The sequence below is a fragment of the Schistocerca piceifrons genome, chromosome 7, assembly GCF_021461385.2.
Source record: "Schistocerca piceifrons isolate TAMUIC-IGC-003096 chromosome 7, iqSchPice1.1, whole genome shotgun sequence".
Taxonomy (NCBI): Eukaryota; Metazoa; Arthropoda; class Insecta; order Orthoptera; family Acrididae; genus Schistocerca; species Schistocerca piceifrons.
Window position 1 is genome coordinate 337,002,188 of NC_060144.1, and position 13,102 is coordinate 337,015,289.

At 40.1% G+C, this 13,102-nt stretch overlaps 1 protein-coding gene across 1 annotated transcript in view; it reads right to left on the bottom strand.

The window, feature by feature from the left end:
- Nucleotides 1-13,102, bottom strand: part of LOC124805050 (centrosomal protein of 97 kDa) — a 195,190-nt gene that overhangs the window by 11,285 nt on the left and 170,803 nt on the right. The window lies entirely within an intron of this gene.

Genomic DNA, 13,102 nt, shown 5'->3' on the forward strand with positions numbered 1-13,102 from the left:
GCACCCTCCCACCACCACCTATTCCAGTCCTGTAACCCGGAAGGTGTACACGATCAAAGGCAGAGCCACGTGTGAAAGCACCCACGTGATTTACCAACTGACCTGCCTACACTGTGAAGCGTTCTATGTGGGAATGACCAGCAACAAACTGTCCATTCGCATGAATGGACACAGGCAGACAGTGTTTGTTGGTAATGAGGATCACCCTGTGGCTAAACATGCCTTGGTGCACGGCCAGCACATCTTGGCACAGTGTTACACCGTCCGGGTTATCTGGATACTTCCCACTAACACCAACCTGTCAGAACTCCGGAGATGGGAACTTGCCCTTCAGCATATCCTTTCTTCTCGCTATCCGCCAGGCCTCAATCTCCGCTAATTTCTAATTTCAATTTGCCGCCGCTCATACCTCACCTGTCTTTCAACTTCATCTCTGCCTCTGTACATCCGCCCCGACTGACATCTCTGCCCAAACTCTTTGCCTGTACAAATGTCTGCTTGTGTCTGTGTATGTGTGGATGGATATGTGTGTGTGTGTGCGAGTGTATACCTGTCCTTTTTTCCCCCTAAGGTAAGTCTTTCCGCTCCCGGGATTGGAATGACTCCTTACCCTCTCCCTTAAAACCCATATCCTTTTGTCTTTCCTTCTCCTTCCCTCTTTCCTGACGAGGCAACCATAGGTTGAGAAAGCTAGAATTTTGTGTGTATGTTTGTGTTTGTTTGTGTGTCTATCGACCTGCCAGCGCTTTTGTTTGGTAAGTTTCATCATCTTTCTTTTTAGCAATATTACAGGTTAAATGGATATAATGCTTAAGTTTGTGAGGGCTTGACATTGGCTGTAAAACTGTTGAACAGTGCACTCTTCATTTATGTTTTTGCAACAAACATGATTTTAAACACTGTAAACTAAACTTTAGGCAATGGACAGTATTATACACAATAATCAAAATACACATCCTTACAGTATTACAGGCTATGGGATTATGACACCACAGTTTGTGAGGAGGTGACATTGGTTGAGAACTTAAGTGAGCACTAATAACTTATGTTGTGCAACAAACACGTTTTACACATTGTCTTTTAATTTCCTCTTCACCGGCAGGAAATGGTTGTCACCAAAGGAGATCTGCATTTCTCACTATGAGGTACAACAATACAGTTTAATGGATCCTGTAATGACCAGGTGATATGTAATAAGCTCTAGACAATGCAGATTCCAACTTCCACATGTAAGAGGTGAAGTACCACCCTGTCCTTTCTGTAACAACACACTGCATAATGTCAGAAGACTCAATCCTGATTGGTGGTAGTCGCAACTGAATTTATACATTCATCTCTCTCTCTCTCTCTCTCTCTCTCTCTCTCTCTCTCTCTCTCTCTCTCTCTCTCTCTCTCTCTCAGTACAGTAACAATCAAGTGAAACCTCCTAGCAGATTAAAACTGTGTGCCAGACAGGAACTCTGCAGAGGTACTGCCCAAAGTAAAGCTGTGAGGACAGGTCATCAGTCTAGCTCAGATAGCTCAGTTGATGAGCACTTGCCCATGAAAGGTAAAGGTCCCAGGCATGATTCCTAGTGTGAAAGGCAGTTTTAATCTGTTATAACATTTCAGTTCAGCACACACACTGTTGCAGAGTGAAAATTCATTCTGGAAATAATCAACGATCTTACGCCTTTTCCTGAAAAAACATTGCAACGGTCTTACATTGTAGAACATGCAGTGCTGATTGGCAGTAGGCTGTTGCCCTGATTCCTTCTTGCCCTCTGTAATAATTCTGTGACATTTTGTCCCGACAAAGTGCTATGAAGTTTTCAACTTTTATAGTCCTGTCTTCCTCAGTTGCGTGTAATATTACGGTATATTGATAATTTTTACTTATGGACCGTCTGACAGCAACTGAATTAAACACAATTTTAGTGCCATACGCGTTTCGCCTTTATTTTCTGCAAGGCATCATCAGTGGCCTGGAATATGTACATATGTTAGCTATTTTTTTACATTTTTGTCATTGTGCCTATAGGTTATAAACAGTTCTGGTGGTTGGTATTTCCTATTAAGTAGTAATGTTTTGAACTGTACTTACAGGTTGCGTGGACAATTTCTTACATATTACGCTCCTGTTGCATTTTAAGTGTTGTTCTTCTTCTTATGAACGCCAATTTGCGGTTTTTTCCACATTCCACAGCACTATGCACTGAACGCTTGTTTTAATGCAGTGTTTTGGTTTCTGTTGCCGACTGTCAAATGTTTTTGCCAAAGATCGAATGTTATTGCCAAACTTATGAGTGTAACTGTTGGAGGATCTGTGGTCTGTTCGTGTATGCATGTGTGTGTGTGTGTGTGTGTGTGTGTGTGTGTGTGTGCGTGTGTGTGCGTGTGTGTATTTTTTGGTGTTATATAATTTTTTATTTTATTTTATTTATTTATATTTTTTTTGGCACTAAAATTGTGTTTCATTCAGTTGCTGTCAGTCGGTCCATAAGTAAAAATTATCAATATAGCGTGCTATGAAGTTGTTTGACAATGGAGGATCAAAAAAGTTTCCATTTGAGGGTATTGCTGCAGAGTATATGCAATGTAGCACAACCCTGATGCGGGTATATACGCAGCAACACGTAGGCGAGGAAGTAGTGTGGCATTCTTGTGTTTCTGACATGCGTGCGGTAAATGTGGAAATGTTAATTATGGCAACGTTATTAACAAATCTGTCCAAACAGGACCAATGCGCTGTTATTCTTTTCCTGCTGCCAAAGGACACACCAGTAAGACATACATTAGAGAATGAAAAATGTGTATGGGGACACTGTGTCTGTTGAAAACTACTGCTGTGGAAAAGTAGGGAAAAACTGCAACAAGGAGTGCTGCTGCTTCATGATAATGCACAACCCCATAGGGCAAATGTTGTACCAATTGGTGTACCAATGCTCGACTGTACAGCCTTTGAACATAAGCTTTTTGAGCACATATGGCGGGGGGTGTATATATATATATATATATATATATGCCGCCCCCCACCCCACCCCCATGAACCATGGACCTTGCCGTTGGTGGGGAGGCTTGCGTGCCTCAACGATACAGAGCTTCATAAGGCTGCATATGGCAGTTCAATTTTACATTGGCTGTTCTATGAACGAGTAAAAGAATGTGTGCACCGAGCACATTGTCTAACAGTCTAGTCTAAGGACAAGGACACAACATGGTGACAGCTACATTATTAGCTCAAAAACACTGTACTGCTTCAAAAAGTGTCATGTGACAGTTGTTTGGGCTTGTTATTAAACGGACATTGCTTGTTTTACTTTGTTTCTAACAACTTATTATTGGAAACTAATGGAAATTTGCCCAACAAAAACATTTTATTTACAAACTGCAAATTTTTGGTGCCACTAATATAATTTTTGCCAGATTTCTTTTCCCAGTTACTAGTACTTTTTTTAAAAAAGCATTTATAACTCAGACCAATAAATGACTGAAAAAGTGCTTAATAAGACTAAAAAACCAGTAGGTTTTCCCCATCCCTATTCCTTGGTTCTCCTTGGATCAGTGACAGCTGGCATCCACCAATACCGAACTAAAGAATTACTGTTAACTATGCCTTCTCTGGGATTCTCCTTACTCAGAAGATCACTGTCATCACACACACATGAAACCCATAAGGTGCACCAAGAATGGGGTACTACTGTAGAGTAGTAATATTGTAAGTTCTGTGGTTTTGTAGATATTGATACCACGAGCTGACCACAGTGCATTTTCACCTCGTATCAAGACATTTGATTTTGCAAGACTGACAGTGATTTGTTTTACAAACTACTGACAGTTGTGAGTTTGGTCTGCAAGAGTGCAAGCTTGATTTGCGTGATATTAACACTATGGAATCTACACACAAGCCTGAGGCAATGAAGAGAAATATAAAAAAAGAGAGAATGATGAGAAAAGGAAAAAGTGTCAGACAAGCTTAGCCAGGCTAGGATTTGTTTCCCACAGTATACAATGGTAAAAGAAAGGACAAAAACCAGTCATTTGATGTCAAAGCCACACAAATGGAAAAAAGATGTGATTGTGAAATAATTATTGTTTATTGCTATGTCATTTCATATAATTTTATTGTCTCTAGTGCACTATTATAAATACTAAATTGTAATAATTTATAGTCTGATAGATAAACATTTTGATATCTTTGTACTGTCCAGTGATAATGCACTAAACAGAAGTAATTCTAGTGATTTTCATGCTTCCTTCGAATTTCATAAGAACTGTGCATAAGCCGATCCAGTGAAAACAGGATAAATCACTTCTTACTCTCTGGCAGCTACAATTGGACCCCTGCCTCTGATCTGGTCAGCAGTTGTCAATAGATACTGGAAACTGTTATCATTGCAACTACCAATGCACAGTATGCAAACGAACAGTGAGTTGCGGTATATTATTACCCGTGTGTTGAATAGCTATGCTGTGACTGACACTGACTGGCCACGAGTGAAGAGCTACAAAGTGATTTTTAACAACATTTTCACTTCCTCGCATTATTTCTGCCACAGCAAATTCTCGGTATAAAATGTGAAGTTTTCAGTATCGCACAGCACTGTCTCCCCGCACTGTTCCTAATTACTCATCCGCCATCATAGTCTAATAGTATGTATGGAACAATGGGGTAAACACCACTGCCATCACAAGGAGTAGTATAATGCGAGCGGAGATCTCCTGCAGTGCTTACAACATTTTCATTTTCAGCTCATGCTATGTTTTAAACACATGCTGTGATGGAAATGATGCAAATGCAACAAGGCTTTTTGAATGTACACAACAGAGACATTCATTTCACATGTTACACTTATTTGTAGCAATGTATATGAAGTGAAATGGAATTAAGGCTGCAGCTCAATGTCAAACACTAAGCAGCTCAGCTCACTGTGTAGTGCCTACCTGAGTGCCATACAGTTTTAGGTCGTATTGATTGGCAGGAGTGGCTGACTTTATGAAAACTTCCAATTTCTGTCAACCAGTTTCAAGAAGTCCAAGGGGTTCAAGCCTATAGAAAAGTTGAATATGCAATAAATTTCTGAATAGCCATTGTTAATTAACTCATCTGCTTTGACAGCTGACTGGTTTGCATGCCAGTCTTCAGACACAGAGGTACCAGATTTGATTCACAAAAAATTTCCAACTAAAAAAAAAACCACCATAAACGTTTGATGTGATTCATGTTAGGTGATCTGGGTGGCCAAATCATTTGCTCAAATTGTCCAGAATGTTCTTCAAAATAATCCTGAACCATTGTGGCCTGGTGACACAACATCGCTGTTTCGAACATGAATGGCCGCAATTGGTCTCCAAGTGCCAAACGTCACCATTTCCTGTCAATGATCAGTTCAGTTGGAGCAGAGGACCCAGTCCATTTCATGTACACACAGTCCACACCATTAGCCACGAGCACAGGAGAGGCACTGCAGGCAACATCGCGCTATCAGCAAAGGCACTTGTGTCAGTCATTTGCTGCCACAGTCAATCAACGTGAAATTTCGCCAAGTCCTAATGGATATGTTCGTCGTAAATGCCACATTGATATCTTGCAGTTATTTCACGCAGTACTGCTTGTCTGTTAGCAATGACAACTCTATGCAAACAATGCTGCTTTCGCTAGTTAAAAAGTTTGTTGGCCACGGTGTTGTCTGTGGTGAGAGGTAATGCCTGAAATTTGGTATACCTGGCACACTCCTGACACTGTGGATCTTGGAATATTAAATTCCCTAATAATTTCCAAAATGGGATGTCCCACACATCTAGCTCCAATAAACATTTTGTGAGTCTGAATACCTGTGTTGTGGCCATAATCATGTTGGGAACCTTTTCACATGAATCACCTGAGTTCAAATGACAGCCCTGCCAACACGCTCCTCTTTTTATACCTTGTGTATATTATACTATCACCATCTGTGTATGTGCTTATCACTATCCCATGACTTTTGTCAATGTAGTTTAATTGTTTATTATTTGTCTGTAAGGCATGTAAAAGTTTTAGTGAGCTCAGCCACAGTAGTTCTAGATTGTGATAGCAGATGAATGGTAAGAGGTGTATGTTGATAAAACTCAACAAAATGGCCAAAACTGCTTTCTTCTGCACCACCTGTCTTCCCATGGGAGTTATGTGCTCTGAAACCTCTCCTCGCAAACTTCTAACAACCGAGCTCACTAAAACTTTTTCAGACTATATAGCTCGCCCCTTCTTTCTTATCCCCTGCTTGGAATTTGTCAATACAATGAGGAAGCCTTCGTGTTGTTTTTAATTGCTGCCAACTTAGGCGATCTACTACTGTGTGGCACGATACTGCACTAGCCATTATGCTGTGGATAGCTTATTGTTCATCACCGAGTTGTGTGTTAGGCCACTTTAGAAAGGTGTTCACAAAATGTTGTTACTTCTGTGCATCACTTCCTCTGCAGCACGTGATTAGTATGAGCAATGTGAGTAGAGAGTGTTGCCAGCACAGCAGGAAATAATCTCACTGCACCATTCTTCAACTAGAGGTTCACCCAGTCATCTTCAGACCAATGAGTAAGAACCTCCTTCTGGTGGTAAATCGCAGTTTGAGTAACACATTGATCACTGTTCACTCCCACAATGTATTCAAAAGTAATTAATATGAAAAGAGTTTTGATACTGCAGCAGTGAGCCTTAGGATCATAGCAAAAATAAAACCAGTAACTTCTTGCAAACCCCTATTAACTAGACACAATATTCACTCAGTTTATGCCACGTATATACTAGAAACTATAATGCTAGTGAAAGGAGACACTAAAATCACAAAAAGAAATATGGATATTCACAATTATGAAACAAGGTGTAGAAAAGATTTTCATATGGTTAACAGAAGATTAACAGCGAAAAGCCCCTATGTCAAAGGAGCTGTTTTTAGTAACTTGTTACGAAATGAATTTAAGATACTGACAGGGGATACTTTTAAAAAGCCAGTCAAGCAGTGGCTTACCCAAAAATGCCCTTATAACTTGAATTTATCATGAATTAAAATGTAATAAGAAATAATATAAACTACAAAAAATTGTAATTGTAAAAACTTTATACTTAGTTGAAAACGCACATGCATGTAAAATTACGTGTTGTGGGCAATAAATTTAATTGAACTGCAAAGCGAGAGTGAAAATTAGAGCACAATCTTACACCTCTTGTCACTTAGTACTATCCTGGTCTTGAATGTATTAATCAGCCACTTTGAAAAGGCTATGATTTCCTAAAATCATGCCCTGAAATGAGGTCCGTTTGTCTGACATTTTGCCTACCACGCCTAGAATAGCAGGGCCAGATGAAGAAAACAGACAAGAAGGTGTTGAGGTTCTGGAGGATTGCGGAATAGGGTATTCTCACCCTACCAAGTTCCTTAGTGGTCATCTTGAAGGACCATATCCGCGCCCATGGTAGCATCACCTACAAACAAATCCCTGGTATGGCAGTGGACACTCACAAGGCACCATCCTATGTCAACCCATTCATGGTCCATCTAGAGGAATCATTCCTATCCATCCAGAATCCCAAAACTCTCACCTGGTTCACATTCAATGATGACATCTTTGTGATCTGGATCAAGGGTGAGGACACCATATTCACATTTCTCAAGAATATGAACACAATCCTCCCCCATTCGTTTCACCTGGTCTTCTTCAACCTAATGAGCCATCTTCCTCAAATACTGACCTCCACCTCAAAAGTGGCTACACACCTACCAACCATCAGCAATGCCTCCATTTTGACAGCTGATACCCATCCCATACCATGAAGTCCCTTCCATACAGCCTAGTCATGCATGGTCATCATATCTGAAGTGATGAGCAATCCCTCTCCAAATAAAGCAATGATCTCAAAACTTACTGTAATTACACTGCTAACCTTGTACAGAAACAAATTTCATATTCCTTCTCTCCTTTTCCTCTTTTTGGCTCCCTCTCTCTCCCTCCCATCCAACCTTCTGACTGCATCAAGCTGCCTACCCTTCCCCACTACATCCCTGCATGCCCCCACAAGCAGCACTTTACTGTCACCCATCCCTATCCAGTTACTGCTCCTGATAAAGATGAGTGTGTCACAGGCATATTTTTAGATCTTTCTAAGGCCTTAGATACAGTAGACCACAAGATTCTATTAAATAAATTAGAAGCATTAGAAATAAGAGGGTAGCTAATGACTGGTTTCGATCATACCTAGCAGATAGGGTACAAAGAGTAGAGATGACACATACTCTACATAGATCTAAACATTTAGTAAACCACTTATCAGAATCAAATACATTAATATAGGGGTTCCGCAAGGTAGCATATTACGACAAATACTATTCTTGATATACATCAATGACTTTCCCACTCATGGTGAAAAAATTTTCTTCACTGATGACAGCAATATTATAGTCATTGGGAAAACAAGAGAACTCCTTGCAGAGAAAGCAAATGAAACTCTCAAGGAAGTTTATAATTGGTCAATAAGCAATAAAGTGACGTTGAACATAAAGAAAATGAATGCCATGAATTTCAGTTTGAAGAGGAAAATGACAATGTTAATTAAATGTAAATGGCACCTTTATAGACTGTATAACAAATGCAAAATTTCTAAGAATGAATATTGATTCTCAGTTGAAGTGGTGTGAACACACAAAGGTACATGCAAACAGAATGTCATCAGCTTGTTATGCCCTTAGAATCCTATCATCATCAGTGTGTAACATGCAGTGTCTTTTAGTTACATACTACTCTACTGGCCATTCAAATTGCTACACCACGAAGATGACGTGCTACAGACGCGAAATTTAACCGACAGGAAGAAGATGCTGTGATATGCAAATGATTAGCTTGGCACCGGTGGCGACACCTACAACGTGCTGACGTGAGGAAAGTTTCCAAACAATTTCTCATACACAAACAGCAGTTGACCGGCAATGCCTGGTGAAACGTTGTTGTGATGCCTCATGTAAGGAGGAGAAACGCGTACAACCATGTTTCTGACTTTGATAAAGGTCGGATTGTAGCCTATCCCAATTGCGGTTTATCGTATGGCGGCATTGTTGTTCGCATTGGTCGAGATCCAATGACTGTTAGCAGAATATGTAATTGGTGGGTTCAGGAAAGTTATACGGAACGCCATGCTGGATCCCAACAGCCTCGTATCACTAGCACGCGAGATGACAGGCATCTTATCCACATAGCTGTAACGGATCGTGCAGCCACGTCTCGATCTCTTGAGTCAAGAATGGGTTTGCAAGACAACAACCATCTGCATGAAAAGTTCGACAACGTTTGCAGCAACATGGACTATCAGCTCGGAGACCATGGCTGCGGTTACCCTTGACGCTGCATCACAGACAGGAGCGCCTGCGATGGTGAACTCAATGATGAAACTGGGTGCATGAATGGCAAAAAGTCATTTTTTCGGATGAATACAGGTTCTGTTTACAGCAACATGATGGTCGCATCCGTGTTTGGCGACACAGCGGTGAACGCACATTGGAAGCTTGTATTCGTCATCTCCAAGCTGTCGTATCACCCAGCATGATTGTATGGGGTGCCATTGCTAACACATCTCGGTCACCTCTTGTTCGCATTGATGGCACTCTGAACATTGAACGTTACACATTTCAGATGTGTTACGACCCGTGTCTCTACCCTTCTTTCGATCGCTGCGAAATCCTACATTTCAGCAGGATAAAGCACGACTTCATGTTGCAGGTCCTGTGTGGGCCTCTCTGAATACAGAAAATGTTCGACTGCTGCCCTGGCCAGCACATTCTCCAGATCTCTCACCAATTGAAAACATCTGGTCAATGGTGGCCGAGCAACTGGCTCGTCACAATACGCCAGTCACTACTCTTGATTAACTGTGGCATCGTGTTGAAGCTGCATGGGCAGCTGTACCTGTACACGCCATCCAAGTTCTGTTTGACTCAATGCCCAGGCGCATCAAGGCGGTTGTTACGGCCAGAGGTGATTGTTCTGGGTACTGATTTCTCAGGATCTATGCACCCAAATTGTGTGCAAATGTAACCACATTTCTTCTTGGTGCAGCAATTTTAATGGCCAGTAGTGTATTCATATGTACACTCAATTCTTAGCTATGGCATTCTTTTTTGGAGAACAAATGCACAAAATATGAACACAATTTTAAAAGGATAATAACCTAAAATACTAGTCGAGCTCATTGCAAAGATATGTTCAAAACATGGGATTTCAACTGCTCCATGTGAGTACATTTACCAGTCAGTTGTACACAGCAAAAATAGCATTAGTAATTACTGCACAAACAGCTCTGTCCAAGACCATGCAACAAGAGCTAGATTCAACTTACATTTACTAAGAAAAAATAAACATAAAACTCTAAACAGCATTTTCTACCATGGAATAAAACTATACAATAAATTACTAAATGAGAATAAAGAAATTGCTAAAATATATTTATTTAAAAAGGCAGCTAAAAAGCACCTGTTACGCAATACATTTTATACATCGAAGGATTACTTCGATAAAACAGAGTAGGTGTTTGAAAAAAAAAAAAAAAGTTATACAAATAAATAATAATAATAATGATTATAAAACATCCAACATTCCACATAACACCTTCACATTATGTTTTTTTCCTTTCTAGAACTACTTACCCCCAAGCTATGCATAGCACAATAGTAACACCTCTTTCTCTTTCTGAGCTCAACACTTCACTCATTATATACAGATGCTGACTCTGCTTTTCAGGATAGCAAATGGGAAGTTGTGGTACAGAAAATGACCCAGAGATCACCAGTGTGTGTGTGTGTGTGTGTGTGTGTGTGTGTGTGTGTGTGTGTGTGTGTGTGTGTGTGTGTGTGTGCGCGTGCGCGTGTCTAGTGAGTGAAGTGTTATGAAACAATGTGTGTATAGTGTGTGCAGTGACTGATAGTGCGATATGAGTGAACAGTGTGGCATTACATTATTTTAATAAGTTATTTGCAAAAAAAAGTATTGTATACCAGGAGTAAATCGAATGATTATCACTAACTAGAAGTCTGTAAATGTATGCTGTCCTCCATAAGTTTGGAAACACCATACAGCGTATTACAATAGAGCAAGATGAAAGTGATCTATGTGAGTTATTGGTCAGAATACGGAATAGCAAGCTCAAATAACAGTTAATAATGAAACGTACAGTATTGTACACTTCATTATTGTACATATACATACATATTGGAACATACTAGTATTGCTCCATTTTATGTAAACTGACGTTATCTGTCCAAGCAGTTCTATTAAATACGCCAGGTGGTACGAGTTGGCTGCATGGCTATGTAGAGGTCTGATGTTTACATTTCTGTTCACTTGTGGTTGCGTTTGCATAAAAATATAAAATGCCGCGAAAGTAATTAAAAAGGCCCCAAAGTGCCAGACTGCTTATGAATCACAGGTAATGACAATCACTATGCACCAAGAAGGCAATAGTGTCCGACAAATAGCAAAGAAACTGATTATTTTCATCAGCGGAGTTGTAAAAACCATACACTGGCATCAAGAAACAAGCTCCTATGGAGATCGTCCTTGCTCAGGAGCACCCAGGAAAATATCAGAATGACAGGAAAAGTATTTGGTAGTGACCAGTAAACATAACAGATTAAAAACTGTCCATGAATTGACTGCTGAACTAAACGCAACGAGGGATACACTGGTGAGAGTCAATAGTGAGACGACTCCTGGCAGACAACAACCTCCAAGGTTATGAAGCAACAAAGAAACTACTGTTGCGCCCTGTCGACAAGAAGAAAAGGCTTCAGTGGGCTAAGAGACACCAACATTGGACAGCAGGGGATTGGGAAAGAGTCTTATTCACTGATGAATCCAAGTTCAAAATATTCGGAAGTAAACACCGTCAATTTGTACGTCGTTTGCCCCATCAACGCTTGAATCCTCAGTGCGTAATTCCAACTGCAAAACATGGAGGGGGTTCTGTGATAGTATGGGGATCCTTTGGAGGGAATAAAGTTGGAGATTTGGTGAAAATAGATGGAAAACTGAACCAAAAGGATTATCAGGCCATTCTCCAGCGACGTGCTAAGACTTCTGGTTTACATCTGATTTGGAAAGGGTTTGTCTTGCAGCAAGACAATGATCCGAAACATATGTCTCACTTGTGTCAGAAATATGCGAAGTCTCTAGAGGTTCATAAAATATTGGAAATCATGGAATGGCCGCCCCAATCCCGATTGTAACCCAATCGAGCTGCTATGCGATGAATTAGACAGGAGGATCTGAAAATGGGAAATCATGAGTGGGTCACACTTGTGAAAGGTCCTGCAGCAAAAATGGAGATTAATTCCAACTGAAACCTTGGCAAAACTGACACAGCGCATGCCGAGAGTGTGCAAGGCCGTGATGAAAGCAAAGGAGGGGCTATTTAGAGGAATCGAAAACTTAATTGTTGCATCTTCCTGTGTATTATCTGAGCTTAATAAACATTTGGAAAACAACAAAATGCACTTTTATACTGTATTTCCTTTCCATTGTCTATAATTACTCAAAACTTATGGAGGGTAGCGTATGTGTATATGAATTAGCTTATTTTAAATTGGTCTAAGCTTGTAAATATTTTGACATGTCCTATATCCTTGTAAATACTACTTACCAACCACCCTTTGACATTACGTGCTGTAGAATCCTGCATGGTGTTGTGTACGGCCCTATATATAATGTACTCATGGCTTTACTTCTATCTATTTTGTGTGGTTGTGCTGAAATGTTACTTCCTTGCACATCAACTACTTCAATGGTCATTGCATCCTTCTTGAGGCAATTTTAATGGCCAGAAGTCTATTTTGCTGTTTCAGTGTACTGCACATCTTAAATGGAACCTATAACTATCTTGGGACTGGAATGTTGTACATTACTACTTGTAATTAATGTTTTAGCCCATCATAGTTTATAACCTTGAAGTATAACAAAAGAATATTCAAATTAAAATCCTATTTTCAAGCATAAATGTGCATGCTTCTTAATGAATTGAGATGAAATGTGTATGGGAAAATATAATCTACTTTTATTCAGTTGCACTTAGACATACAGCTACCAACTGAGGAATGACAAGTAA